The sequence below is a fragment of the Panthera pardus genome, unplaced genomic scaffold (assembly GCF_024362965.1).
Source record: "Panthera pardus isolate Hobbes unplaced genomic scaffold, ASM2436296v1 HiC_scaffold_20, whole genome shotgun sequence".
In the NCBI taxonomy this organism is placed as follows: Eukaryota; Metazoa; Chordata; class Mammalia; order Carnivora; family Felidae; genus Panthera; species Panthera pardus.
The window spans coordinates 26,498,560-26,515,083 of record NW_026526766.1 but is presented as its reverse complement, the minus strand read 5'-3'; positions in this window follow the sequence as shown (position 1 = coordinate 26,515,083).

Here is a 16,524-nt window from a genome sequence, read left to right as displayed (position 1 = left end):
CTCTTCTCTTTGAAAGAGCAATCCACATGACTGAGACAAATATACATGTCTAAGAACATTGAAATCATTCCTGGCAAAATCACTGTTTCATTTTCAGTGATTCATCTAATAATTCCTCTTTCTAGCATGCACTGTAAATTTTAGTATGTGTGACAAATTAGACTATCAAAAATATTTCCCTGACTGATTTTTAAATGTTTATTTACCCTTGAGAGAGAGAGAGATACAGAGCATGAGTGGGGGAGGGGCAGAGAGAGAGGGAGACACAGTATCTGAAGCAGGCTCCAGGCTCTGAGCTGTCAGCACAGAGCCCGACACGGGGCTTGAACCCACCAATCATGAGTTCATGACCTGAGCCGGAGTCGAACGCTCAACCAACTGATCCCCTAGGAAAGGAGTCCATAGCCATGATTCCATTTCACTAAGAAGAACCTCAGATTTTGGGTGCTGCTATGAATCAAATGTCCCAGAGATCTTCTTCACCTCGATGCTGAGACCAGCACCCTCTGAGCTTTAGTTGGACCCCTTTTTTAACTTTTTGTAGGCCAGGAGACTTTTGTCTAGCTTGCCATTCTTTGCAATGGCCCCTGAAGTCTCTGAACAGTATCACCTACTTATTACATATGCTTTTGGGACCACTGGGGATTCTCCAAGATTTCAAAGATCCAGTACATTCCAACGTGGCATCTTCTTAGTAAAGTAAAGCCCAGCAGTTTCAGTGCCTATAGACGGACGAGGGACTGGATTGTTGCACTAAAATAACCTAAATCTGTAGACTTGCATTTTACAGTTGACTCTCTTCCCTATAAACAAATGGAAGTGAGATTTACTAGCACACTGAGATTGTTATGTCTAGTCTGATAAGTGGATCTAGCATGTCTGAATTTCAGCAAAATGTTCTAACAAAGCCTCTCGTGCTAACTTTGTAAACAAATTGGAGAAATGTGAGCTGGCTATTGATTTATACTTGTTATTGCTATCATTGATTTATATTTGTCATTAACGTTTAAATGCTCAGACCTTCAGCATGCTGACCAGTGGATCAAGGTCAACTTAGAGAAGGTTCTGCAGTGCCTGCTTTGAAGCACTGTCATCAAAAGTGCTCTATTCAATATTTTGTTTTTCAGTACGTTTCTCAGTGAACAAAATGAAAACAGAAAAAACATGCTTTAGGATCATTTCCCAATGATACAAAATTGACGAACATGCCAAAATGATGAACAGCGGCAGCAGAATCCAAAAATAATTTGACAGGCTGGGTCAAATCCAAAGAAAGCTGTTTTCATAAATAATATAAAAAGATGGTGAAGATCATGTAAAACATTGTTACAAAGAACCTGCGATAGGTAGAAGGAAAAAGGAGGTAGCCATATTCATCTATTTGGAGAACTATCACAGGGAATTAGAGACAGATATATTGTCTATGCCTCCATAAAGTAAAACTCGGATGAACTTTGTGGCTCAATAATGAAAGGACTTTAATATTGGAGGCAAAGGATCTGAATTTTGAAAAGAATGATCTGGATTAGGATGTAGTGACATAGTGAGATTCCTACAGTTTACAAATTCAAACCAAAGCTAAGTGGCTATATGCAGTTAGTTGCGTGATATAGATACGTTTGAGAAGAGGAACTTAGAACTATCTTCCTGGGGGGTTATTTTTTTAATTAGCTTGTGGTTTTTGTGTTTGAATTGTGTTGGAGAGAAAGAAGCCGGAGGCACTGTAGGAATGTCCTGAGGAAAGGGACGGAGCAGCACGAAACTGAAAGCAGTTTTATTCCCAGGACGGAAGGCTGCTGGGACTGCTCGTTCTCTCCAGAAGGACATCATATGGGCACCAGGCCTGGGGATAAGAATATTTTGTCTGGCGCCAGATGTACTCTTGACCCAGTATGGAATACACCGCAGGTACATGACCTGTCCAGATGCCAAATACTATGTTGTATGTGCTTGCTGTTATCAGACAATTTGCAAAAATAAAAGAGGCTTGAGCCAGGAGACCGGTGCTTTGGCTCCTGGAGAGTCTTAGCCTCCTGCTTTCTAATTCTCTGGTCACCGCAGCTTTAGGACCTGTCTTTCTTTTTATTTTATTTTATTTTATTTTATTTTATTTTATTTTAATGTGTGTAGAAGATCAGAGATGCAGAAAGGAATGAGGAATAATAAAAATCATGGTATTAGTAAATCTAAATGTGTTTTTATGATATGCAACAAAATTAATAATGTCTTAGTTTCAAATATTTGTAGGGTTGAATATAAGACCACAATGGTGTATAATTTGGGAGGGAGGTATATGGATTTGTGCTGTTCCAGAAACCTCCAATTGTACTGGGAATGGGTAAAAGTGCCACTAATATTAAACTTTGGCAAGCTAAAAACTGCACGTTATAAAAATATTTTTTAGAAAACCCTGCATGTTATAATATCTAAGGCAACCACAAAAGAAGAGTAAAATATGTAACTTCTTAGTGAATAGAGATTAAAAGTCAAATTAAAAAAAATCAATCAACACAAAAGAGGTCAAGATAGAGAGGAAAAAGGAACAGAGAGCAAACAGAGGAAATATAAATCATGTAGTAATCACAGATATATGATCATATAATCAGCCAACCAACTCAAGAATCACTACGAACCCTAAGCAGGATTGGAAAAAGAAAGCACACTTAGGCGCTTTGGAGTAAAATTGCAAAAAGGAGAAAAATCTTCAAAGCAGCCAGAAAAAAAGGCAGATCGTCTTAAAAATGAGCAACTAAAACGATAAGTTTACTTTTCCATAGACAAAATGGAAGCTAGAAGACAATGAAATGGCACCTTCAATTTGCTGAAGAAATTAGATGCCATAGCTACTTGGTAAAATCGATAAATAGTGAAAATGCCCTTTAGAAATGATGTAGGAGTAAAGGCATTTTCAAGAAAAAAAAACATTAAATGAGAGGTCATCACCAGCAAACTCATACTATAAGTATAAAAGGGTATACTTCAGCCAAAAAATCGGGACATAACTTCATAAATGATTATCCTTCAAAATTGGATAAACTGGTGTTATGTAAAGCTCACCACCTTGTTATTTTTCTCCTTTCATACGGATCAGTGAAAATTTGATTATCTGGAAGGAGGAATGTACAGACTAATATTTTGGAGCAATGGCTTCATATTTATTTTATTTTCTACAATGGCATTTAAAAGATATCATAAAATCTAAATAGAAAACTTATTATTGAATAAAATGCATGTAGGTATCCAATGAAAGTCTCTCTAAATTACCAATCTTATGCTAAATTAAGACAGATTCACAAGTCATGTGTCAGCAGAGTCAAGCTTCCAATGGTCCTCTTCTGTGTTGGTAAAGAAATCTGACAAGTATTTATGATTTAAGAATACAGAGACATTCCTAAAAACAGTGGCCACATTGCATCTCTGAGTTAACATTATGCCCAGAGCTACGATTTATCAAGCATGAAGAGTAATAAATAAAACTGTCCTTATCTGCAGATGACATGATTGTCTACATAGAAAATCCTAAAGGATATATAAAAATGCTCCTAAAACTTAAGTTCAGCAAGGTCACAGGATATAAGATAAACAGACAAAAATCAATTGTATTTCTATAGCCTAGCAGTAAACATGTAGGCAGCAAAATTTAAAATGTGGTATTATTTACGATTGCTCAAAAAAGGGAGAAATATGTAGGTGTCAATCCCACAAAAATGTATAGGATTTGTATGCTGAAAACAATGTAATACTAATGACAGAAATCAAAGAAGATCTTAATAAATTGAGAGACATACTTTGTCCATGGGTTGGAAGAGTCAACGTAGTAAATGTGCTCATTCTTCGCAAATAGTTATGTAGGTTTAATACAATTTCAATCAAGAGCCCAGCAAAAATTGTGGATATAGACAAATCATCCTAAAGTGTATATGGAAAGGTAAAGGAACTAGACCAGCTAAAAAATTTTTGAAAAAAAAAGGAATAAAATGGGGGGACCAATTTACTTGGTTTCACGACTTATTTTATCGGTACAGTAATAAAGACTGTGATCTCGGGAAGGAATAAACACATAGACCAGTGGAAAAGAACAGAGGACTCAGTAATAGACCCACAAAAATGGACCCTCAACTGATCTTTGACAAAAGTGCAAAGCAATTCAGTGGAGGAAGAGTAGCCTTTTTTGATACATGGTTCCAGAGCAACCGGAAACCCGCTGGCAAAAAAAAAATGAACCTTGATTCAGTCACGCCTTATACAAAAATGAACTTAGGTGGGTTACAGACTTAAATATGAAATGTAAAAGTATAAGGCTTTTAGAAAAAAGCATGGCAGAAAATCTTTGGGATCTGTGGCTAGGCCAAGAGTTCTCAGACAACACCAAAAGCATGATCGAAAGAAGGAAAAATCCATAAACTGCACTTGACCAAAATTAAAACCTTTTGCTCTGTGGAAATCTCTGATAAGAGGATGAAAAAGCAAGCTACACACTGGTAGAAAACACTTGTGAGCCACATACCTGACAAAAGAACAGTATTAAGAATATATAAACAGGGGTACCTGGGTGGCTCAGTCGGTTGAGCGTCCGACTTCAGCTCAGGTCATGATCTCACGGTCCGTGAGTTCGAGCCCCGTGTCAGGCTCTGGGCTGATGGCTCAGAGCCTGGAGCCTACTTCCGATTCTGTGTCTCCCTCTCTCTCTGCCCCTCCCCCGTTCATGCTCTGTCTCTGTCTCAAAAATAAATACACGTTAAAAAAAAATTAAAAAAAAAGAATATATAAACAACTCTCAAAACTCGACAGTAAAAGAACAAAGAACAAACAGTCCAAATAAAATATGGCAAAAGCCATCAAAAGACACGGCACTGAAGAAGACACATAGATGGCAAATAAATACTTGAAGGGATGTTCAACATCATGGCTCATCAGGGAAATGAAAATTAAAACCAGGAGGAGATATCACCACACACCTATGAGAATGGCTAACATAAAAGATGGTGACAACACCAAACGCTGTTGAGGATGCAGAGAAGCTGAATCATTCATATATTACTGGTGGGAATGTAATATGGTACAGCTGCTCTGGGAAGCTGGAAGTTTCTTAAAATGCAACATGCAACTTGCCTACAACTTAGCATTTGCACTCTTGGGCATTTGTTCCATAAAGATGAAATTTTGTGTTCAACAGCATAACTTGTATGCCCTTCACCTTGAAGCAGGTGAATGGTTCAACAGACTGTGGTATGTCTACACCACAGGCTACTGCTCAGCAATAAAAAGGAATGAAATATTGATATACATATTAACTTGGATGACCCGTCAGAGAATTGACCTGTATGAAAAAAGCCAATCTAAAAAGGTTACATGCTGTAATGACTCCATTGGTGTAACATCCTTGAAATGAAAAAATTACGGAAAGGGAGAACAGAGTAGTGGTTGCTTGGGGCTAAGGACAGAGTGGGGTTTGGGGGGGGGAGTTGACCAAACAATGCTGCATGGTGATAGAACTGTCCGGTATCTTGACTGTATCAATGTCAATATCCTGGTCAATATCCAAAAATAATAAAATTTTTATTCAAACACACACAACACATAATTTATCTTCTCTGCCCTTCAAAATGTGAACTTCTTTAGAAAATTTCCTGGTGACATAAGATTCTTCATTAATTACCTCAATTTACCGATATTCCAAGGTCTCAAAATCAGTTAGACTGTATAATCTAAGTTGACATTAAATCATTAAATCCCTGTCACTATTAAGAAGGCATCAGAAAAAGAAAACCTCCCAGGATAGTGTGATTGCAGAATGCCTGCAAGTCTTCAGTAATGTTAGAAATTTACAAGCCAATTATGTAACAATTGTTTTAAAAATTCAGTTTAATGCAATCTGTTTCCTTGTATGTATTATCAATTGATGGTGTAAGGAATTAGGATAACAAATTTAGGAGGTTACAGTTAATTAACCTTTCTTCCAAGAAACAAATTCAGATTTGGCACAAATGACAATGTCATGTTTGCACTTAATTTTTTCACTGTGATATAAATCAGAGAGAACACACTCAGCTGTCCTTTCATATCCAATTCATAAAATAAAGTTAATTTGTTTAAGGATTTTTTAGTATTAGAAGTATTAAGTGAACTTAGCTAATGCTTAAACCAGAATTCTTCAAATCAATTCTATGGTCTAGTACTAAAACCCTCTAAATCCTAGTAAAACATCTTAGTACAGAAGCGTTCCTTAAAGATTTCTTACAATTGCTAATTGTCGGCCCAATGCCGACAGTGCCAATGTGCATTTCTTAGGTCCTAATCTTGTAACTCAGATGCAAGGACCCTGAAGAATAATAAACCAAAGTTATATTTTCATTTGCTAAAGATACTTACCTTTAAGTAATGTTCTCATAACTCAGTTGAGTAATTGATTTTTACTTGGAATAGAAAAAGGATCTTCTCCAGGTAGAAAACCATTATAAGATTTAGTTCCCTAAAGACTGATCTCTTTAATGTATTTTAAAGTATTTGTGCAACTTATAGAGTATATCATACTGCTTGGCAGTTCCATGAACTTCACACTTATTTCTTCCATCCTGGAAAGTTTTTCTCAAAGAGCATAGAGCATAGCTCATATAGCATTAAAGGTTTCACTTCTTTTCTTTTACTTTCTCCCCCCACCCCACCCCTGGAAATCTTTGACACTTCTTATTTTAGATTTAAGTACCTAGAAATCAATCAAAATAGAAGTGTGTCTATTGTAGTGTCTAGAAATCAATCAAAATAGAAGCATCATTGAATTTGGGACTTTGTAATTTTATTTGCTAATTCCCTATGGAAGTGGGCCATCCTCTCTTGTTCAGAGATAGCTTTCAAGGGAAGCACATGTCTTTTACCGGAGGTGGCATAGTGATGCCAGCTTTGGAGGAACAGACCCCTTACCCAAATGGGGAAAAACCTTTACTCACAAAGTAGAAGCATCCTATCAAAATCTGACTTTAAGGAGGCCCTCCTGTGAGGTCTGAGTCCTTATCCCTAAGTCTGACAGAATGATTCTTGGACAGAGATCTGTGCAAGGTGATATTAAACATGTTTGATGATGGGGGCACCTGGGTGGCTCAGTCGGTTAAGCGTGTGACTTCGGCTTAGGTCATGATCATGCGGTTTGTGTGTTCAAGCCCCGTGTTGAAGTCTGTGCTGACAGCTCAGAGCCTGGAGCTTGCTTCGGATTCTGTGTCTCCCTCTCTCTGCCCCTCCCCTGCTCGCTTTCTCCCTCTCTCTCTCAAAAATTAACATTAAAAAGTAAAAAATTAAAAAAAAATGTTTGTGAGTATGGCAGATGCCTGAACATTCAGATGGATGCCCAGACAGCGTATAACAGCTTGCACATCAGAGCCGATCCTTGTCCACTTAAAGATCTCTGACTCTGGGAATTCTTTAAATTTTTTTTTTTTCAACGTTTTTTATTTATTTTTGGGACAGAGAGAGACAGAGCATGAACGGGGGAGGGGCAGAGAGAGAGGGAGACACAGAATCGGAAACAGGCTCCAGGCTCCGAGCCATCAGCCCAGAGCCTGACGCGGGGCTCGAACTCACGGACCGCGAGATCGTGACCCGGCTGAAGTCGGACGCTTAACCGACTGCGCCACCCAGGCGCCCCTGGGAATTCTTAATCCGTAGTTGTTTCTTCCTATTTCATATACACTTGAAGAGAGAAAACAAATTTAGCCAATTAGATTGCAAAAGAGCCACGTCTTTTTTTTTAATGTTTATTCATTTATTGAGAGAGAGAATGAGAGAGAGCGCATGCACACGCGTGCACACACACACACACACACACACACACACGTGGGGGAGGGGCAGAGAGAGGGAGACAGAATCCGAAGCAGGCTCCAGGCTCTGAGCTGTCAGCACAGAGCCCCACACGGGGCTTGAACCCACAAAACACGAGATCATGACCTGAGCCAAAGTCATATGCTTAACTGACTGAGCCACCCAGGGGTCCCAAGAGATCCAGGTCTTAATGCAAAGATTTCAAAACCCCACAGCAAAGCCTTGCTACTGGCACTCAGAGCTTTCCCCCACAGCTTGATTTGACTCATCTTTGTTTTGCTGTGATGTGTATCTATTTTTTCTGAGGGTGAAAAACACAGTTGCTTGGGTAGAGTTTAGGAAGGAAAAGACTTTGAGCCAACGTGCCATTACACCTGCAGATGAGACTTTGAGAAGCAAGAGAGAAGGCATTCACGTGGACGTTCTGAGCTTCCCATGAACGGGGTTTTCTCTCTTCCTCCAGGTGGCAGCAGCTCCTGTCACTGAAGACAGGTCAACTTGTCAGCTCTGGTTTTATATCTAAGTGCCTCTCTATGATACACACCCACAGTTCACTAAGACTGGAGGCAAACTACTCCTCCAGACTAAAATCTTTCAAAAAGAAAGACTAGCCTAAATCATAACCCAAACAACTCCACAAACCTAGAAAATAACTTCCCAAATAGCAGTAATCACCCGTGGTTGTCTGACCGTATGTGGCAGGAATGGCTCACTGTTAATGGCTCACAGATAATGTGTTTCCCCTTCCTAATGGCACAGTTAGACTCCATTTCCCAGCCCTCCTCTCAGTGAGATGTGATTATGTGGCTGAATTTAGATGATGGCTTATGGGTGGAAGTGACTTTAAAGAAATAAGTGCATGCCTTCTGTCCCCTTTTTCCTGTTCCATCATGTGGTTTCAGACAAGACCCTAAACTAGAGCCACAAGATGCAAGGAGTCTGGTTCCTGAGTCACCTCCTGGAGAGCAGACGCTGGACTCCGCCGATCAGGAGTGTTACCCAAGTAAGAAGTCTAGTTCTTTTGTGTTTGAGCCATTGCATTTCTTGGTTTCTCTGTTACAGCAATTTAGCCGACCCTAACACTATACCTGATAAAATATTACTCTGCAGATAATGCTAAAATTGGCATTTCTGAATTTTTTTCTCCATATATAAATGTAATCAATATGTATATCTACTGGATATTTCAAATCTTGAGTAAATTCAGACATTGACTTAAATCTCTCTCTAAAGTAATACTTGCAAAAAAATTAATCAATTAATACTTGTTTCCAAGTAATGTATAATATTTGTTTCAAAAAATTGTAAAACTTATGTTTTTGCATTGGTTGCTCTCAATTTTATAAGGGTGGCTCCCAAATGTTGTCAAAGAATATTCTAGAATGTAAGTTTTTATAGAAAGAAAAGAACATTCATACATTTATTGTAAGGCATAGTATAGGACCCTACCTCTCAGTTTGCTTATAATCTAACACCAAAGAGATAAGATATATGCACAAATAATTTTAGCACATGAATTGGTGGTAGGTTCTAAAAATTGGTTTGGAAATTATTAAATGTGAAAACAGTCAATACCAAGAGAGTATGTATGTTTCTGAGTGACTCATAATTGTCCCAGAAAGGCAAAAGCTAATAACTACAATAAAGCATTTACTGTAGAACCGGGGTGAAATCATTTCTACTTTTAGTTTGGGGGATGGAAAGACCGAAATTAAAAAAAAAATGTACAGATGTTTCCAGTGCTCAAAGACTTCAAGTACTACCAACATGAATAGCTATTTTAAGACCCGTGCTGGGATGGGGGGAACAAGACAAAACCAACAGTCTTGAAAGTAATCAGGGGAATTTTAGAAAGACTGTGAGAGTATTATAAAAAAGTTGAAGCTAACATTGTTGTAGCAGAAGAATGCCCATTCCTCCTTTCGGTGGACTCAGTGTCTCAGAAGTCTGCATGTACTCTAAGGCTGATTAAAGCTGGTTTTGCTAACCATTCAAATTCAGATCTCTCTACCCAGGTTCTAGACTGTGCTCTAATAGGTGCAGCTGTTCAGTAACAATTGCAGGCTGAATAACATTTCCAAAAGCTCATGGGTGGACAGCATGAAATCCTAAAGGCAGAATAAAATTTCACTCTAGGGGCGCCTGGGTGGCTCAGTCAGTTAAGTGTCCGACTTCGGTTCAGGTCATGACCTCACGGTCTGTGGGTTCAAGCCCCAGGTCAGGCTCTGTGCTGACAGCTCGGGGCCTGGAGCCTGTTTCAGATTCTGTGTCTCCCTCACTCTCTGCCCCTCCCCCACTCTCACTCTTTCTCTCTCTCAAAAATAAATAAACATTAAAAAATTAAAAAAAAATTCCACTCTTGACTTAGGTAAGGTTATTAAGTCATGAAAGAAATGCATATTGCATCTTTTTATGAGAGATGTGATCATTATGGCAGGATTTCACTGCCAACAAAACAGGTTCCAAATGTTCACTGATCATTTCATAGCTTATGTCTTCCCCCTCTGCTATATGAAAGCATGTATACGTGTACAATATTACCACTAACTAAGATCCCTTGAGGTCTTCTAGAGTCATGCCCGATGCATGAGATCTTAATTTCAGGGAATGGAAGAATGTTTTTTCTACCCAAGAGGACCTTTTCTTCTTTGTTGTAGATGCTAGATTTACTTACCAAATGAGTAACAGCTATCTGCTAATTGAACAAAACCAGAATAAATGATGAATAGATATTAATGAAATACGTTTTTAGCATTTTTATTTTTCTAATGCTATATAGTAGAGGTCTAGCATAGCTCATGATTTTAAATTGTATGAATTCAACTACATGTACTTGACAAAAACGAAAACTGATTATAAATATATATACGTACTATATTTTTTCTGTGTCTTAAGGGCTTTTAAAGAGAATTTTGACAATTTTTGTCTTTGGATTAGAACCAAACTTCCAGGGTGCCTGGGTGGCTCAGTGGGTTAAGCGTCTAACTCTTTTTTTTTTTTTTTTAACGTTTATTTATTTTTGAGACAGAGAGAGACAGAGCATGAACGGGGGAGGGGCAGAGAGAGAGGGAGACACAGAATCGGAAACAGGCTCCAGGCTCTGAGCCATCAGCCCAGAGCCCGACGCGGGGCTAGGAACTCACGGACTGCGAGATCGTGACCTGAGTTGAAGTCGGAAGCTTAACCGACTGAGCCACCCAGGAGCCCCTTAAGCGTCTAACTCTTGATTTTGACTCAGGTCATGATCTCATGGTTCATGGGATTGAGCTCTGCATCGGACTCTGTGCTGACAATATGGAGCCTGCTTAGAATTCTCTCTCTCTCTCTCTCTTTCTGCCCCTCTCTGGCTCATGCATTTTCTCTCTCTAAAAATAAATAAACATTAAGAAAAGAATCTAACTTCCCTGTATGAAATAATTCTACTGCATCTAATTTTTAAAAATACTATTACCAGGGTGCTTGGGTGGCTTAGTTGGTTAAGCCCCTGACTTTGGCTCATGTCATGATCTTGTGGTTTGTGTGTTTGAGTCTTGCGTCAGGATCTGTGCTGATAGCTCAGAACCTGGAGTCTGCTTCAGATTCTGTGTCTCCCTTTCTCTCTGTCCCTCCCCTGCTCATGCTCTGTCTCTCTCTCTCTCTCTCTCTTTAAAAATAAATAAACATTAAAAAAATACCATTACCAAAAGAAAATGAATCTTGGCAGCTTTCTGTAAGGTATAAGCTAACTTCGATATTTTAAAAGTGTGCATGTGAAAGCTATTATTAGCTTTACTGTCTTTGCTTGTAATTTTATTTTATTAAAAAGTCTTTTTTGAGATATAATTGAGACACAACATTATGTTAGTTTCAAGTGTACAACATAATGATTTGATATTTGTATATATTTTAAGTGATTACTATTATTCGAGTTAACACCTGTCACTGTACACGTATAATTATTTTTCTTTTGAGAATTTTTAAGATTTACTCTCTTAGAAACTTTAAAATATGGACTACAGTATTATTAACTATAGTTGCCATACTGTACATTACATTACCTTGACTGATTTATTTTATAACTGCAAGTTTGTACCTTTTGATGCCTTCCACACATTTCCCCCCACCCCATCCCATTGGCAACCACCAGTCTGTCCTCTGTGTCTATGATCTTGGGTATTTTTTTTTTTTTTCCAGTTTCCATATAAGTGATATCAAATGGTATAAAATTGTCCCTCTTTTTCTGGCTTGTTTCACTTAGCATAATACCCTCAAGGTTCACCCATGTTGGGGTGCATGGGTGACTCAGTCATTTGAGCGTTCAACCCTTGATTTTGACTCAGATCGTTTCCCAAGGTTGTGGGATCTCTGCGTCTGTAGGATGTCATTAGTCCAGGCATCTGATGGCCGTTAATTACCACAGACACAGCCCTGACCTTGTGGTTTGTGGTTGGGGGACAAGTCGTCCAGGCTGTGGTTGACTGTACATTGCTGAGTTCGTAACAGACAATAAACACTGAACAGAAGTAAAATGTAAAAGGTGCTGGGTATGGAGGCACAGATTCTTCAACAGTTACCTTATTAATTAAGAGTCCACTGATTTAGAATATGTGATAGTCCAGACAAGGTCTGGGAGGATGGTTATTTGTCTAAAAGATGCTCTGACTCACAACCAAAGTTCTTTCTAGTTTCAAGATAATCCATCCCTCCTCTTCTTTTAACATGTTTATTTTTGAGAGAGAGAGAAAGAGAGAGGGAGGGAGGGAGAGGGAGACATAGGATCTGAGGCAGGCTCTGTGCTGACAGCAGAGAGCCCGATGTGGGGCTCGAACTCACAAACTGTGAGATCATGACCTGAGCTGAAGTTGGACGCTTAACTGACTGAACCACCCAGGTGCCCCCATCCCTCTTTTAATGACCACTGACTTAGTGGCCAATATATGTCAGACTTTGGGCTACAAATTAGCACTGAAAAGAGTATAGTCCCTGCTTCAAGGGGATTAGGGGGAGATATATAGCATTAGCCATGCATAAGGGAAATAATGGAAGCAGAGCACAGGCACACAGGTTACCTTATTGTTGGTAGGGGAGAGAAGGGGCAAGCTTAGAATCCTAATAAAAGTATAAAGAATGTCAGGCATATATTAATAAACAAATTGCTTTCATACAGTTTTCAAATCCAGTTACATATTGTACTACCTTTGATCATTCTTATCTGTTAGTGAAAAGCATTCTTTTATTAGTAAATGAGAACTTTATTAGTCAGTGCAAACTTGGCCATTAATTTCCTGACTCTACATGTATGAAGGTAGTAAAACTATTTCTAAAAATTATCTAATTCAGAGTTTTTCTTATTTGTGATAGATTTTTCCAAATGCATGAGATTTTATTGCCACGGCAATAAAATGACCTGGAGAATAAAAAAGACACAGAGAAAGCAATCAGATGCTGAAACATAGTGGATTCTCTTACCTAAAGGAGTAAGGCTATCACTGAAATACTCGTGCTTTCTAGAATAAGAGTATCCATAAATATCCTTGCTACCTTAACTAAATATCTAAATAACTAAATCACACTACCAGATATTTACCTATTTGTGATGTGTGCATGACATCATGTATTGGTCAAAACGTACACACAGATCCTTGCAACGCAAAGAGTGAATTGTAACGTATAGAAATTTAAAGATGTATTTGGGAGGTCAGGGGGTACCAGGAAAACATGCAGACTCTTGACAGGAGACTCCAACTGCATGACAAATGTATGAAACAACCTCACTGAAGGGACAAAGAAAAACGTGCTGACCTCAATAACTCTGGCAATGAATGGAGTCTGTGAGACTAAGGGCAAAATGAACCACAGTAATACTTTACTCCATTTGATAGCATTGTTTCCTTTAATGGGATAGGAAGGCTGATACCATACATGTATACTGGACTTGAACAGTTAAGTAAATTGAGGACAGATGTGGGAGCCAGGTTTCCCACTATTGAAGTAGGAGCTGACAGGATAGGAGGTTAGAATGGCCCATATGGTAACAATTTAGAGTTGGCGACATCAGGAAGAACTTAGGTTTAACATGAAATAGATACAGGTGATCATACAGAGAGATATTTATGTATGTGCATATACAAGGTGTTTTAGTTTGCTGTAGCTGCTGTAACAAATTACCATAACTGAATGGCTTGAAACAGGTCAAATCTATTCTTTCACAGTTCAGGAGGCTAGAGGTCCAAAGTCAATGTGTCAGCAGGGCTGTACCCTTTCTCAAGAGTCTAGGGGAGAGTCCATTCCTTGCCTCTTCCAGATTCTGGTGGCTTTGGGCATCCCCTGGTGTATTTCTGCATCACTCTGATCTCTGCCTCTGTGGTATCTCTTCACTTCCTCCTCTTTGTGTCTCTTTTATAAGGAGGCATTTGGTGGCATGTAGGGCCCACCCAGATGATCCAAGATTATCTCCTCATCTCAAGAGTCTTAAACACAATTGCAAAGACAATTTTTCCAAATGATTTACATTCACAGGCTCCAGGGATTTTGGAGAGGGAGGGGGCAGCGCGTTTTTGGCTTACTATATACACAGATTAGTACACACACATGTGTTTCCCCTGACAGCTTAGAGAGCCTAAGAGAAACAACACCCTGGTAGCAACAGGTATATCCATTGTCCAGATGTTGGTTTCTAATACCATTATCCAGTAGAAGAAACCAGGGATCCTGAAGCAATGGCTGATTCTGTAACTGGGACAGGAAATATACAAGATGAGCCTGGAACATTTTGTAGTGCAAGAAAGTAAGGAAGTGTTCAAAATGACAGCAAAAAACATTTATGGGAGTGCTTTATTTTTTTTATTTTCTATTTTTTAAATTATTTATTTATTTATTTCATTGTATTTATTTTAGAGAGAGAGAGAGAGAGCACACAAGTGGGGGTGGGGAGGGAGAAAGAGGCTCCATGCTTAGTGCAGAGGCTGGTGGGGGCTCGATCCCACAACCCTGGAATCATGACCTGAGCCAAAATTAAGAGTCGGACCCTAAGCCAGCTGAGCCACCCAGGAACCCCTATGGGAGTGTTTTAAAGGCAGACAGGAGTCAGCTGGAAGAGCTCTAAATGGCTAAAGTTGGAGAAATTTGAGTAAGAAAATAAAGTAGTATTGGATTATGACACAAAATTTAAAATAAATATCCAAGAGGGGCGCCTGAGTGGCTCAGTTGGTTAAGTGGCTGACTTTGGCTCAGGTCATGATATCACAGTCCATGGGTTCAAGCCCCATGTCGGGCTCTGTGCTGACAGCTTGGAGCCTGGAGCCTGCTTCAGATTCTGTGTCTCCCTCTCTCTCTGCCTCTCCCCTGCTCACACTCTGTCTGTCTGTCTGTCTCTCTCTCAAAAATAAACATTTGAAACATTTAAAAGATAAAATAAATATCCAAGAGTCCATAGTGATATAAATAAGTGATTGAGTAAATACATAACCAGGGGAGAAGAGGCAAATCTCCTGTGAAGCATTCTAAATAGTTTATGTAGGTACTGTGCCCTAAAAGGAGGAGAGCATGACTCCCCATCCTGTAAGTGTGGACTGTGCAGTGACTTCCCTCCAAACAGTATGGTATGGAAAGGGAGGAAGGGAATAACTTCGCTGTGGAGAATCCTGGCAAATACTACGTCAGCAACGTGATGAAGGTCAATGTCAACAGTTCGAAATCACATTAATAGTCTATACCTTTGGTGTGATGGAAATGACACTTAATGTGGTTTCCTCCCCCAAACCCATAATCCTAGTTATCATGATAAAAATACCAAATTTGAACCGAGAGACATTTTATAAAAACTTCACCAGTACTCCTCAAAATGGCCAAGGTCATCAAAAACAAGGCAAGTCTGAGAAACTGTCACAACCAAGAGAACCCAGAGGAGGCCTGACAACTGGGTGTCATGTGGTATCCTGGATGGGATCCTGGGATGAAACATGGACATAAGGGAAAAACTAAGGATATGTGAATGAAGTGTAGACTATAGTTAATAATACATCAATAATGAGCCAATATTGGCTCATTAATTGTAACAAATGTAACACACTTGTAAATGGGGCAAATCTGACTCAGTTGGTTGAGTGTCCGACTCTTGATTTTGGCTCAGGTTACAATTTCATGGTTTGTGAGTTTGAGCCCCACGTCAGACTCTGAACTGACAGCATGGAGCCTGCTTGGGATCCTCTCTCTCCCTCTTTCTCTCTCTCTGCACTTCCTCTGCTCACGCTCTCTCTCTCTCAAAATAAATAAACATTTTTAAAAATGGGGCAACTTTGTGCAGAGGTGGGGGCAGTATTTTGATACTGTCTATACTATTTGGTCAACATTTTGTAAATCTAGAACTGTCCAAAAACAGGTCTATTGATAAAATAGCATCTTCATTACTATGTCTTCATAGTCAGTTTTTTCTTCTTTAAAAAATTCTTTAAAATCTAAAGAGTGTAACTCTTTCTTCTTTAAAATTTAAAGAGTGTAACTTAATAGCCAGCTCACTTGGATGAGCAGGCATGTCGTGGGGTGTAGGGCGAGCTGCAGAAGCCACTTCCCTCGGGGATCTGTGTGGGCTTTGACAAGATTCTTAGCCTCTCTGCACATCAGTTGCCTTGTGGACAGAATAGCAACAAACCTCCTCTCCTAAATTTGTGAGATTTATTTTTTTTAATTTAATTTTTTATGTTAGAGAGAAAGAGTGTGTGCAAGTCAGGGAGA